Below are 15,452 nucleotides of genomic sequence, written 5' to 3' on the forward strand. Positions count from 1 at the left end.
AGAGGGACTTCCCTGGTGGCGCAGTGGTTAAGAATCCACCTGCCATTGTAGGGGACACGGGTTCGAGCCCTGGTCCAGGAAGATCCCACATGCCACGGAGCAACTAAGCCTCGCGAGCCACAACTACTGAGCCCACGTGCCACAACTACTGAAGCCCACATGCCTAGAGCCCGTGCTCTGCAACAAGAGAAGCCACTGCAATGAGAAGCCCGCGCACCGCAACGAAGAGTAGCCCCCGCTCAACACAACTAGAGAAAGCCCGCACAAAGCAACGAAGACCCAGTGCAGCCAAAAATAAATAAATAAATAAACGTATAAAATAAAAAACATTTGAAAAAAAGAACCAAAAGAGAAGCCAGAGAAAGAGTAGTAAACTTGAGTTGCACTTGAAGTCAGCTATCCAAAACCGAAAACCAAAAAACCCCACAAAAACATTACTATGAAGAGAGATCTAAAGTATGTGTTGCTACTAGAGACATGGTTGAACAGTAACATACGGATGTCACAACTGGACTTACAAAATGGCAACCCTCCATAGCAATAAAATTTTCCAATGTTTCACATTTACCATTTGACAAGTGGAAGTCCTCATAATATGTTAGGTCCTGTTTAGAATATACTCCTCTTAAGAAAGCTGGTACAAATTTACGGAAGGGATTTAGGAATCATAGGGCTGGAAGTGGGAGGATTCCCCAGGAGGTATGGATTTAGAGTCAGGTCCTAAAGGAGCGGGAGCCAGCTTTCCTAAGCCCTGAAAGACAAAGGACCACATAATTTAAGGGACTCAGTGGCTCAACAAATATTTACTGCTCAGGACCCAGTGCTGATCAAAATAAAGTCCCCATCCTCATGACCCTACATTCTATTAGGAGGTGATAGAACACTACACCAGAAAAAATAAATAAGAAAATGAGAGGATTGCAATTAGTGGTAAGTGCTACAAGGAAACAGTCAGGCAAGATGGTAGTGAGTGATTGGGGGAGGGGGTCTGCCACATCCGATGAGGTGGCCGGGGAGGAGCTATCTGAGGAGGTCTGAGATGTAAAGGATGAAAATAGTGAAGATGTAGGGAATGCTCGTCCAGGCAGAGGGCACAGTGAGCGCCAAGGCCCTGAGGAGGAAAGGGCTTGGCATGTTGAGGGAAGAGAGAGAAGATAACTCTTCTGGGGCCCGGAGAGCAAGAAGAGACTGGTGTGAGGTGAGGTGCAGGGAAGAGAGCGGTCAGATCTTACAGGGTCCTGCAGGCTGGGGTGAGGAGTTTGGGTTTGATTCTGAGCATGATGGGAGGCCACTGAAATGTTCGAAGCAGGAAATTGATTTACGGCGCTTGAAGATTACTTTGGCTTTGGGGATTGGGCAGGAGAGGTGAGCGCAGGGAAGAGGAAAAGCAAAGAGACTGGTGGGAGGTTCTGCAGTAGCCCAAGTGAGAGTGGAAACAGAAGGGAGAATTCCTTAGAAGCCAGCCACAGGCCGTTGAAATCCGTTCTGCCCTATTAGCCTATTTGAATCTACTATGAACCAAAGACTCCTCTGCAGGAATACCCAACCTTTTCCTGGACAATTTCCCCCAATGTGTGGGCAATGTGTACCTGGAAAAGACCGCTGATTGCTAAGAAAGGCCATTAAGGGGAATAATGGACAAGCTGTGGCTACAGTGTGAGCACCTCCTCAGGCTGGAAATTCTAGAAGCCCAAGGGGTAAGGAAGTAGAACACGGCGGGGTCCGCAGACTGGAGATTCACAGTATGAGGTTCTGAGGTCAACGTGTAGATCAGAGTCAACATGAGGGGCCTCTGCACAACATCCTGAGGTGGGGATTCGGTGTGGTGGGCCACGGCAGGATCTATAGAGAGAGGTGATTTGCACCCATGTGGAAGTGACCATGTCCTATCAACACCCTCTGTTCTCTTTTATAGTTAACTCAAATTTATTTTTGGTGGTTTGTAGACTCCCCAGAGACACTATATATAGCATGTTCTAAACTGATAAAATGATAAAATTCTCATTCCTTTCTCTGTTTCCAATATACTTTCCTGAGGCCTTATTCCAACATAGGCTGGTGAGTTTACTTGGCTGCAAAGTAGAAGGGAAAGAATGTAAGTTCTGGAGTTGGAGAAGAATGTGTTCAAAGCCTGGCTCAGCCATAGTCTGGCTCTATTGTCTTGGTTAAGTCATTTGAACTCCCTAGTCTCAGTTTTCACATCTGTGTAATGGGGGTTGTAAGGATCATGAATAGTAGTTGTAATTTTCCGGTCCCTGCTAGACACTTGATAAATATCAGTATTATAATTATAAGGCCAAGGACACAGATTTTTTTCTCACATGAAATGGATATCTTATTTCAAAGAAACCTCTTTTCTACCTCTGCAGATTGTATCAAACCCTGATGTACACAAGCAGCTACACAAAAGAGGTTCTGGGTGAGAGAGTACAAGTGGGCGCAGACCCTCTCCTACATCCCTGTCGTTGGTTCACTCAACAGCAACAAAGGCTCAGGAGCACAATCTAATCATATCTGCTTGTTATTTTTTACCTTCCTTTTTGGGGTTATGGATGGAAACTATTAGAGTTAGGGAAATGACTGAAATATTTTTCCCCAGTCATGAAATTATTGTCCATATGAAAGTTCCAAGAACATTCAACGGCCTCAAAGCTCACCACGGTGGTGAGCCGGAACTTACTTGCTTTTGAAACATAAACAAGGATGGTTCTTTAAATGTAACTTCTCACTGTGCCCAGAAATGAAAAATTCCAGCTTGTCACTGATCTCTTACAAAATTTGGAAGAAGCTGCTTCTTTTGTAGGCAGGAGTCACATAAAACAGCCCAAGTCAGCTCTCATTCCTTCGTTCGCTCCATGTTTGGTTATAATTAAGTGTTTCATTCTTGAAGTCCTGTATTCACAGAGCCTCCCTGTAGAAGAAAAGTTATCAGAGGCTTATTTCTGCCTTTGCAAAGCAGGGGAGAGGGCACCCCTCCGCCCACCTCTGTCTGAACATTAAATCAACAGGCGCTAGAAGTTGGATGGGGCTCCACTTTCCAATCCTTTGACATTCCTTCCAGTATCCCAGTGTGCAAGACACCAAACCCAGGAAAACTGTATGTAATTTTTTGAATCACTGTTGTTTATTTAGTTGGTGCCTATAAGTAGTATTTCCTTCTTCAACTTTCCTCATTTAGGTTAGACCTTGGACAGTCAAGCAATGTGTGGAAGAAAGAGCATTGTGAGAAAATCAAATATCAGAAGTAACTTTTATTTTTGGAAGTTTTGAAAATAAATAGAGGAGAATGAGATACATCCAGGATGGAGATCAAGAAGGAAGATCTGGAAGAGACTGAGTACTTTCCTCATTTAGGGAGAACAGAGTATCATCATGACTTGAGTTGGGTGTTGTGACTCTTGGCTGGGAGATGATGGAACATGGTTGACTTTTAGTCAAGCAAGTGGGTCACCCTGCGGAGAAGAGGAAACTTGGTTTCTTCCGGTGGCCTCCCTTACAGGTCTGCCCGCAGGAGTGCTGGTCCCCCTGTCCAGCCCAATCCCATAAAAATGGAAGAAAGGGTCCCAGAGCAGGAGATTGAAATGCGGAGATGATACAGGCTTTCCTGAGAATATCATGAGTGTATCATGGCCCAAAATTAGGTTATAAAGTGAACTCAGGCAACCATTTAAGTGGTACGATTGTAGGGACTCAGAAAAACAACCTGTCCTCACTTCAGCCCAAAATTCTTACCAAGATTCTCTTCTGTGAGTTAGCTCATTCTAACTTCCTGGCAAAAGGTATGAGCTCTCTTGGAGGAGTAAGCACAATGCTATTATTGCTTATCAGAATTTTAGTATGACTTGGTTTCCCACATCAAGGCCACGGGACAGAGTGTAAGCAAGAGGACAGTGGACTCTGGCATTCTGATGATAACCGGTAGGGATGGTCGGGGGTGGTTTGCTGCAGGAGAGCACCTGGGACAGACAGGGGCTGTGCTACTCAGAACTTTGCATGCTGCTGGCCTGAAAGATGAGCCCTCTCTCCTAGGATTCACAAATCAGTCATTAAGCACTTCCTGGGGGCCTCTTATGTGTCAGACACTCTACTGTGGACCTGAAGAGTATTGAAGCTCCATTCCTCAGGTTAACAGATATTTAGGACACCACATGTCTGCCCAACTCTGCATTCAGTGACAACATGATAGGCAGGTAAGTGCAAAAGCAGAGCTGTATGCAGGGTACCATGGGGACCGAAGGAAGGGTGCTTAGCCCAGCTCCAAGGGAGAAAGAGAAGATGGTTGGAAAGGCGTCTATTTCTGAGGAGGAGGAGGAGGTGATAGCTGAGCCAACATGCTTTCTGTAGCGGAGATGATTCTAAGATGCACTGTTTTCCACATTGTAACATCTCCAAAACTGAGATCTGTCTTATAATTGATGGAGGCATAGTAGCTATAGGCCAGGCAAGCTGTCATAACATAATTGTCATTACTGCACAAGAGCAACCTTGGTCATTTTGTCATCAGTTTGTCTGAGTTATTTGCAACATTTAATGTGGAGTTTAATTGCCATTTAAAATGTCTTCTAGAAATTACATATGATTTGGTATTACAGAAAGAAGCTCTTGTCTACATAGAAAAGTATGGGAACACAGTAAAAGACCATACATTGGACACAGAGAAAGCAGATATGTATCATTGGAAGAATGACCACAGTTCTATATTTTCTCCCAAAAAAACAAGTGTTTTACAAGACTCAAGAAAAAGAGATACAAGTAAATGAAGCTCTGTTACATTTTGTTACTAAGATACCAAACAAAGAATCATCTATCACACACTAAGCAGCACAGCTAAAGGCAGGATAAATTACTAAAACCAGAGAAATAGATACAAGAAATTGTTAAAGGAGCAAAGGCTGGTGGTCCTGATTCATGCATGACACAGGACAGCCCTTAAAGCATTACGGCATAGTTTTAAAAGTAGAGTGTTCTTTCCTTTATTGATGATCAATAAACTAGCCAATAAATGATGTCTTAATCTGATATAATATAGTATTTGGTTGCAAGGAATGGGAACCCACCTACTTTAGCTTAAGCCCAAGGCAATAGTGAGCTAGAGCCAGCTTATACAAGCTCACAAAAGGCACATCTCCCCCACTCTGCATTCAGAGACATCATGATAGCTTGAAATAGTCCACGGTGGGAGTATTTACACCTTGGAAATTGGCAGTCGCTATAAATCAGGACTTTGCTGTTTGCTTTTTAAGAGCTGGTTGACCAGCATCTCACTGCCAAAGCGGGGATTTGTGGATTATACAGGAGCATCTTGTGGAAGCCTTGCTAGGGTCTGGAACCAGGTAATGTAAAGTTACCAAGAACAGAGATAATTTCTGTGTTTTCATCAGTCTTTCCAGAGCCATGTGGCCTCCTATTTTTCCTTAGGCCCACACATCTCTTCATTTTTCTCTCTCTCTGGATTTCATAGCCACCTCTGGTACGATCAGGTTCAGGGAAAGTCAGGTAGCGTGTAGACCTGCCTTTTTGAGAACTATGGCTAGGGTAGGTTCTCAGGAAGGGTATATGGGGGCAGGACAAAAATGATGAGCATCTCAGGCTCATTCTTAAAGGAAGTTGGTTTGGGTAAAAACACTAAGATGGAAGGATATGAGCAGAAGTAACTGCTTTTAGAGTTGCTGGAACAAAAAGTGGAACCCAGGCATGGTAGAAGATGAGGCTGAAGAGATGTACAAAGGCCAGGCGTGGGAGGCCTCATGTATCATGTTAGGTGGGGGGGGTTGGGGTTAGTTCTACACATGGCAGGGTTTCAAAGTCCAAAAGTATCCAGCCTGGGAGAACTGAAGTCTAGACAGTCCTGAAGGCATGCAGGGTCCTGACTGGCATCCAGCTCGTTGGTGGGAAGAGTATTGACAAGGCAGTGGAAAGCTGGAGCTGTAGATGTGTCCATTGACTGACACCTTCCATAGCTTGGGCAAGTCACTCATCCTTCCAAAACCTCCGTTTCTTTATCTACAAAGTGGAGATAAATAAACCTACCCTCTGTCTACCTCAAAGGGTTGTTGGGAAGGCAAATGATACAACTATATGAAAACCCTCTTAGGACTGTAAAACAAGGTCCAAGCATATGGTATTTACTCATCTGTAAAATGAGGGGGTTGGCCTAGATGGGATCTAATGTTCTACTTTTAAAGTTCTACAACTCTGTTATTATCTTTATTATCTGACGGTTATGCTAAAATTATAGGTTTTATGGACATGAAACACCCTTCTCTCATCTTGCCAAGAAAACTTAAGGCGAAGCTCTTAGGCTGAGAAATACCACTTCCTAGGTGGTTGTTTCCACAGAAACACCAATAACCATAAACTTATGCAGGAATGTGAACTGTTTGGGTTTAAATAGGAAGAGGAAATTGATTTATAAATAGAACCAAACCCCTAAAAAAGAATAGAGTTTCTTTCTGTACATTATATGTAATTTAATCCCCCATTTTTAAAACACTGCTTTTTAAAATATTGCATATTACGCTACTACTGAAATGCCAAATGATTTAAAAGTGGTTTTAGAAAAGTGTGGATAAAACTTAGAGGCTTAAAATGATGAGGTCTGGAGATTTTTTTCATTCCTGAATAGCCCTTCAGCCACAGTGTTTAGTGTTCAATAACTCCCTTGTGTTTTAGAAAGGAAAGAGGAAACATCGTCTTCTTTCTAGAAATATATCACCAAAACTGGTGCAGTTAATGACCGATAATAGATTAGAACCACTGCTGACACTCACAGAGGGTTTCCTATGTGTCAGGCACTGGGCTGAACGATTTACTTGCATCTTCTCATTGAATCCTCACAAAATCTCTAGTGAGGCAGGCACTCTTTTTAGTCCCATTATACAGATGAGAAACCAAGGCACAGGAAGACAAATTGCCTTGCTCAGGGTCCCACAGCCAGCAAGTGGTGGCACTGGGGTTCAAAGCCACAGACCCTAGCTCCAGCCCTAATCCTTGCTATCACCTGTGCTAGCTTGCTTCTGACTACTTAATATGATTTTTTAAAAATGGTTTTCCCAAAGCAAAAGATAGCCTCATGACATATATTGAGGGGTGATTAGAAAGGATCTCATCTGAAATAGAGGCTTGGTGATACTTCATTTACAAGAGTTAAGAATGAGTAGTATGAGGCCATTAAAAAAAGAACAAAATTTTGCCATTTGCAGCAACATGGATGGACTTGGAGGACATTATGCTAAGTGAAATAAGTCAGACAGAGAAAGATAATTTACTGCATGATACCACTTATATGTGGACTTTAAAAAATACAACAAACTAGTGAATATAACATAAAAGAAGCAGACTCACAGGGCTTCCCTGCTGGCGCAGTGGCTGAGAATCCGCCTGCCAGTGCAGGGGACACGGGTTCAAGCCCTGGTCCGGGAGGATCCCACGTGCCATGGAGCAGCTAAGCCCGTGCGCCACAATTACTGAGCCTGCGCTCTAGAGCCCACGAGCCACAACTACCGAGCCCACATGCCACAACTACTGAAGCCCGCATGCCTAGAGCCCGTGCTCCACAACAAGAGAAGCCACCGCAATGAGAAGCCGGTACACCACAACGAAGAGTAGCCCCCGCTCGTCGCCTCAACTAGAGAGAAAGCCCATGCACAGCAACGAAGACCCAACACAGCCAGAAACAATAAATAAATTAAATAAAATAATAAAGTAAATAAATTTATTTAAAAAAAAGAAGAAGAAGCAGACTCACAGATATAGAGAACAAACTAGTGGTTACCAGTTGAGAGGGAGGGGCACTTTTGGTGGGAGGAATGGGAGGTTCAAACTATTGGGTGTAAGATAGTCTCAGAGATGTATTATACAACATGGGGGCTATAGCCAATATTTTGTAATAACTGTAAATGGAAAGTAACCTTTAATAATGTTATTAAAATTTTTAAAATTTTTTTAAAAGAATGAGTAGTATGTTCAGTGTTCTCAGCACATACAAACAGTCCATGTTTTCCAGAATGGCCAGCTGAAAACATTAGAGGCATCATGTCTCAGGAAAGGCTCAGACTTTCAAAATGCCTTTTGTCCCATAAATAAATGGGAGGGTTCCTTATCTCAACCAGCAGGGATTTGGAGAGAAAGCAGGAATTCTTCATCCAAAATTTGGCCTCTCCTTAGCAGTTGACCGAATCATCAATTGCAGCTCTTTCTTCCTATAGTTCGGAATTGGTAAAACTTGTTGAAAGTGAAGGAGACCCTGTGGAAAAGATTCTGTCCCCATTTTCCAAGCAAAATTCTTCAATCAAATATCTTTCTGCACATGCATTCAGACTTTAAAAATCCACTTAGAGAAAACCAAAAAATTACATTCCATTCTCCTTTTCTTAGGTTAACCATAAATGTTTGTGAGGCACAAAAGTGCATAGTGGGGAGGAAAATAATAATCCAGCTCAGTAATAGACTTCTATTTCTAGAACATAATTACCAAGGAGAGCGATCAAGGGGCAGGCATTTATTGAGCATTTACTAAGTGCCTCCATGCGTGGGATCGAAAATAAAAGCAGTAAGATCTTAATTAAAAGATCCCTGGGAACCAAACATTGTAAAAACTAAAAGCACACAAAGTTTCTATATAAACTGTGCAAGCAAAGTTGCCTAAGGGAAGGAAAAACCATTAAAGGGTTGAGGAATCATGAAGCTGATCCTTTTTTGCCAAGTCTTTGGGGGGTCCTTTCTCCCTCAGGGGAGAAATATCTTCTCTCAAATCTCTTCACATTCTCTTCCACTCAACACACTGGTGGGCTCCCTGCATCTCTGGCCAGAAGCTAGGGAGGCAAAGAGGAACTAGATCCCACGAAGAAGTTACAATTCTAGCCAGGATTTACACAAAGCCTCTCACTCTCCTCCTCTCCCCACCTCTCTAGACAAAACAGACTATGATCATCACTCACACTGATACTTGGATTGGCCAGTGACAGTTCAAACAAAGCTCATTCACACTGAAATGTGACCTCCATCATGCTTTTGCATTTTAAGTCTGTTTCTTCCAATTGTGGATAAGGAGTTTCAGATACGACTACAGAGGTTTTAAGAGGAAGAAGGGAAACTACTTAAATGTCCATCGACAGATGAATGGATAAAGAGGATATGGTATATTTATACAGAGGAAGATTTATGGCTGCATCTTAATTCATCAGGGTGAGGATGTATAACCCTCTCAATATTTGTGGGAACTTTATAATTACCTATAATCATTCTGTAAGTACTTGTGTTAAGAGGAAAAGTAGTGGATTAGGATCAGGGCCATGGGTACTAATCCCAAGGAGAATTGGATCCACAGGAATTAAAGCCAGAATGAGGGGCCTCTTTCCTGAGTTCTACCCCCTCAGGTACCCTGGGAAACGACAGGCTCCAAGTACCATTGTTTTTAGAAAACCAATGGAATCTGAGATAGGCTGCAATATTCTATCAGATACGTAACTAACTTTAACATTTAAAACTCTATTGAGACCAAAATAATCTAGCAAATGATATCAAAACAATACTCAGGAATTTAGAACTTTTTGAGTGGCTTAACATGGGTCTGCAGCTCTCAAGGCTAAAAAAGCTCTCCCCAGGTCCAGCTGCAGTGGGAGTGCTCTACATTCCTTCCCGGATGGCAGCAGGCCTCTTATGCAGAGCAGAAGAAATGTTTGTCTCCCGAAGTTTCCATATCTGGGGTGGGGAATTGTCTGGCCTGGGCTTTCAACGTCTTATTCATCTCACTTCTAGAAATCAACGCAAGCCCTAGAGCCAACAAACTGAGCATCTGGGGTATAGTTGGGGCAGAGAGCAGCGTCATGGCACAGCTGGGGAAAATCAGTCTTTTGCTCTTTGGGAGTCCTGGGCGAGAAAAAGAGCACAAGGAGGAATTCTATGGAAAGAGAAGAGGAAGATCTTTAAGGATCTCCCTCGGGCCCAGGACTGAACTACTTGCTGGTGCAGAGCAGCGCATGGGCATCCTAGGGGAGAAAGAAGGGAGTATACTTTCTGTCACTTATCCGGAAGACGAATTTTGACCCAGAAAAGTGAAAACTTCATGTCCAGTGACAAAAAGCAGAGCCTGTTGATGAGTGTTACCAACGGAGGGAAGGCATGCACTGAAAAGAAAAAAGTGGGTTGTCTTAGTTTGCTAGGGTTGTCATAACAAAATACCATAGGCTGAGTAACTTAAACAACAGAAATTTATTTTCTTGTAGTTCTGGAGGCTGGAAGTCCAAGTTCAAGGTGTTGGCAGGATTGGTTTCCTCTGAGGCCTCTCTCCTTAGCATTCAGGTAGTCACCACCTTCCTGCCTCTTCACGTGGTTGTCATGAAGTGCATACACACCCCTGGTGTTTCTCTGTGATGAGGGCCCACCCTAATGTCCTCATTTCAACTTAATTACCCATTTAAAGTCCCTTTCTCCAAAAATAGTCACATTTTGAAGTACTGGGAGTTTAAGGCCTCAACATATGAATTTAGGGGAGACAGTTCAGCCCACAATGTGGACTCTTAGCAGGTATATTAAAAATACCTGAAACTTCTCACCCTGCTCAGATCGATAATGGATATTGAGTATGACTGCCCTGAACTCCCTGCCTTTCACTAAATCTCCTCTGGCAGAACCTCCCCAACACTGTGTGTGTGTACATATGTGTGTATGTGTGTATCTGTGTGCAACTCAGATGTATTCTCAAAAACAAAACAAAAAAGAGGGGTGTGCAGAAGGAATGGCTAGAATCTCAAGATAAGCACAGTGTCATCTAACATAGGGAACCTATCAGCCTGAATACTTTTTAAAATGTTACCAATGTGATAAAATGTAGGTACAGCACTGTCCATACTTTTTATGACCATGGAGAGTTGAATGATATAGAGACAGGCATAGAGAATCCCCTGAAGAGGCTTAAGAGTTCCCAGCGTATGAGGCTATCCTCCCACATTCTTCTGAAAATGTCTCTTTTTGCCCCATGTCCTAGATGATAGTTTAGCAGGGTATACAATTCTAGGGGCAATTATTTTCTCTCCGCACTTTGAATTGTCCCCCTGGATTCTGAATTCTCTTGTTGCTGTTGAGAGGGCTGGTATCTAATTATTCTTCCTTTTTGGGTAATCTCCTCTTTATCTCTGGTTCTTTTTGTGATTTTTTTTCTTCCTTTTTTCATTTTGTTTTGTTTTTAGTTTTCTAAAGCTTCATTATGATGTTTGTAGTAATGGGTTCATTTTTATTTATCTTGCTTCAGATTTGATGTATTTCCCCAATCTAAGAATTCAGGTCTCTCACCAATTCAGGCTTTTCATTATTGTTTTGAATATTGCCTTTCTTCCATTTGTCTATTGTCTGCTTCTGGAACTCCAGCTAGATATATTTTGAACAGCTATTTTTTTCCTCCACATCTCTTAGCCTCAATTTCATAGTTTCCATGTCTTTCTCTCTCTGTACAGCATTATGAAGTGATTCTTCATCCCTCTCTTCCAGTTTAGTAATTCTCTTTAGCTGTGATATACCTGTCATTTAATTCACCCATTACATTTTAAATTTCAATCATTATATTTTACATTTCTAGAAATTCTATTTGGTTCTTTTCAAAACTGCCCATTTATCCATTTTTTTAAAATTTTAAATTAACATTAATTTACTTTTTATAAGCATTTTATTTTTTTAAATTTTTATTGGAATATAGTGGCTTTACAATGTCGTGTGTTAGTTTCTCCTGTACATCAAAATGAATCAGCTATACGTATACATATATGCCCTCTTTTTTGGACTTCCTTCCCATTTAGGTCACCACAGTGCCCATTTATTCTTGATGGTCTTTTGTTCATTTCTTATGGTTACAATTCCCTCTGTTTCTTCATAAATATGTTAAGCACACCTATTTTACATTTTGTATTAGATAATCCTATGCCCAAAGTTCTTGTAGTCTAATTCTGTTCTCCATTGTTTCTGCTGAGCCCAGTTTGTGGTGGCTCTTTTCTCATGTGTCTCTTATTTTTGCTGTCAGTTCAAATAAGGCTCCTCTTAAATGTAAGAATCCTGAAGACTCTGGGTTGAAGCTGCATCCTTCCTAATACCAGGCGCCTTGGGGTGTTATGAACTAGATGTATTTTTAAAATAATTTTTCTACCTGGAGTTTCCTGGACCATGCAAGTAGAGTAAATACTAAATCACCATGATGTCAGGCTTGGGATTATAAATTCACAGGCGAGACCTACTTTGTTTTCATTTTTCATGCCTTTTACCAAGGCTGAAATAAAGACATTTCCTTGTTGGCTTTCTTTTTGCTAGAGGATGGATTTTTTTTTTTCCTAACCCAACTTTTGACTTGAGAATGTAGATGTGTGAGACCCCTAGCTTTCTCCACGGTCTCAGTTCCCATCCCAACAGGCCTGTAGTCCCTGCACAGAGAACCAAGCTCCCTGCATCAGCAGATGCCCCAAGCAGCCCCATTCTTCAGGGTCTGCTAGCCACTCTGGTTTCAACTTTTTTTCTTGCTGCCTGTGAATCTCACTTTCTTACAAGTTTAACTGTGCTTTTAAAACCAAATGCTTGGTGTATAGTACCCGGTGTTTCTACGTGTCTGTAGGGAAATTTTTTCAGAATTTCCAGTCAGCCATGTTGCTGGAGGCCAAAGTCCATTCCCCAGCTCTGTAAGCTGGGGTTTCTGCAACCACTTAGGCCTTTCTCAGTTACGCCTGAAGAAACTGTGCTCTTGCTTCAGTTTAGTGGGACAGAGTGCACCCTCTCCTTTGGGTGTCTATGAGATTCCAATAATCCATGGAAATATTGTAGTGTAGCAAACAGATCCAGGGACCAGGCCTCAGAAAACTGGGGCTCTAGATTTTTTTTTTTTTTTTTTACTCCAAGGAAGGTTCAGTTTAATGGGAAACTGAAACATGGACAACATAATGCCTTCATGTACATATGCTACAGCTTTGTTCTCTTGCAGTTTAAAAGGACAGTGTAATTATCTTAAATTTACATAAAACATTATGAAACATGGTAGTTGTTCATGATTAAAATAAAACAGCAATGTCAATTAAGTTAACAGTGTTAAATATATTCACATGATCACCACTGTGATTCAAAGTGGCCACGAATGAAGTTACACAGCGATCTACGCACACAACATCTGCCACAACGATGCTCGCCAGTTTGACTGTTTTGCAGACCAGGTAATTTTACGAGACAAATAACCTTGCATTGATTCTTTCATATGACGAAAGGAATTAAATGTTGTAAGTAGTTTCATTCCTCTGGGGGAGGGGGAGGGGAGGGCCTCTAAAAAGTCAGTGCAAACTGAAGAGAGGTCTCCCTTCTTGAATACTGGAACTTGTTGACCAAGATACGATTCCTATAAGCTGAGGATAAACAAATCTTAAGATATCAAAGAATCTCATAACGTTGTCATCGGCATTTAGCAGATATTTACCACAAAGAGGAATCCCAGTCCTATAGCAGGGCCTTCTGAGCGTACGGCTGCTGGGGCGGAGGTGGCTGATAGCTGCCTCCGGGCTGGGGCAGCGCTGATGTTAAAGTGTAGTTCGGCACCTGGGACAGGCTGGTCCCTGCGTTCTGGCATATCATGACGACGGGGGCGGCAGCGACGGCAGGGGGAGGACAGTACACTGAAGCCTGGCTGGGCTACGTGCTTCCTTGAACACAACTGCCCATTGTGTTGAGGTAGGAAGCCTGAGCCTGCTGACTAGGAAGGGCTGGGCTCGCCGGCAGTGGCACTGTTGCTTGGCTGAGAGAAGACAGCTGCTCCGGGGGAAGGCTGTAGCTCTGGACGTGGCTCTTCTGTGCGTTCCCTGCGACCGGGTGAGCACCACGCTGAGGAGGGCCTGGGTACACCTGAGAGCCAGAAACACCAGATGACTGAATATAATCCTGCTGATTCTGTAATTTTGCACACATGGAATACATTGGATCTTCATTCATTAACTTGGCATACAAGGACAGGGCCTCCATCACTTAACATCGAGTTCTGAATGTTCTCTATCAATATCTTCCAGCTTCTCATCAATGAGAGGTCCCATCTAGTGACACACGGCTTCAAGATGAAGTAACTCTGGAAGATCTGGTTGATCATCACTGGGATCCGTACTCTGCAACATCTGTAGCAACTGGTCCATTTTATCTTCATCCATGTAGGCTTGTTCCGGCTCCGGTTCTATCGTTTCTACCTGAATATCATCACTAAATTGTACCATCTTCTTCTCCGTTTTAATCATTTCTGGTTCAGCAGTGAGATCTGCAGTCACAAAATTAGAGGGGAATAACCCCAGGCCTTGATGGGTTTCACCTTTCCACCAGTTGGGGTCACTGCTATCAAGAACTGTAATAATTTCTCCCACTTTAAAAGTAAGTTCATTATCTTCAGCAGCTGCCAAGTCGTATACAGCACGAACTTTTCGGCCTTCGTGTTGGTGGTTAGTTAAGAGATTAGATGTGTTTGGATACAAACTGGAAAGGGTGGTTGACCGCTGCCTTTGTTCCTTCAGTGACAACTCAATGGCTTTCGCTAAATCTTCTTCTTCTTTTTTGTTAGCCACAGTACCAGGATCTTTGCCTACCAGAACTGGGCTTGCTTTTGCTTGTTCTGCAGCCTCAATATAAAACAGAAGGCAGGATCAGTGTAGTGGAAGGAACACTGGACTGAGAGTCAGGAGGCCTGTGTCCTAGTTCCAGCTCTGTCAACTACTAGCTGTGGCCCTGGGCAAGTCACTTAACCATTCTGGGTCTCAGTATCCTCATCTGAGATCCAATAGCTCGAAACATAACACCTTGTTCCTTAAGGTTCTTAACCATTGCTGATATTAGACTAAGCTGTGGATGATTCTTAAATTCATCCGTCCATTCAACCATAAGAGCCTTTACTTTTTCACACACTTTAGGGTGACCCTTGTTTAATACGTTGCTTATTTCACTAGCAAAATCTCTTGAACATACTTCTAAGTGAAAATTTTTGCCACCATTTGATACACATGCTCCTAGAAAAGTCAGAGCCTGCATAGCAACATGAGGACCTTTATGGTTCACTCTCCTCATAATAGACCGAAGACAATCTTTAGGTCTGCATGGTGTCCACTGAGGTCTGCTGCCCACAAGGCTGGACAAAAAGTGACTGAGAGCTCTACATTGAAGGGTTCCCAAAGCTCACACAGCTGTCAGAGCTCATACCAAAGTGGACAGTCCTTGCAGCAGAGCGTTTAGGCCTTGGTGATGGGGCTACACCATCCCAAAAGACTATTCTAAATCTATCCAATAACCACCAGTGCGAGACTGACCGGCTTTATCACGGATATCCAAAATGAGGCCCCAGTCCTCAGCAGTACTCATCTCACTGGTTGCTTTCTCGACATCCTGATCGAAGGGATTGGTGGCAAAGAGAGGCATCTCCACTGCGTGTTGAGGTGTCCGCAGGGACTCCCCGTCGACAC

The 15,452-nt window shown here is 42.8% G+C and overlaps 1 pseudogene; it reads right to left on the minus strand.

Annotated features, from left to right (window-relative positions):
- Positions 1–13,461: 13,461 nt before the first annotated feature.
- On the minus strand, positions 13,462–15,452 carry LOC118893108 (annotated as a pseudogene).

This window comes from Balaenoptera musculus, chromosome 3 (genome assembly GCF_009873245.2).
Source record: "Balaenoptera musculus isolate JJ_BM4_2016_0621 chromosome 3, mBalMus1.pri.v3, whole genome shotgun sequence".
NCBI classification, from domain to species: Eukaryota; Metazoa; Chordata; class Mammalia; order Artiodactyla; family Balaenopteridae; genus Balaenoptera; species Balaenoptera musculus.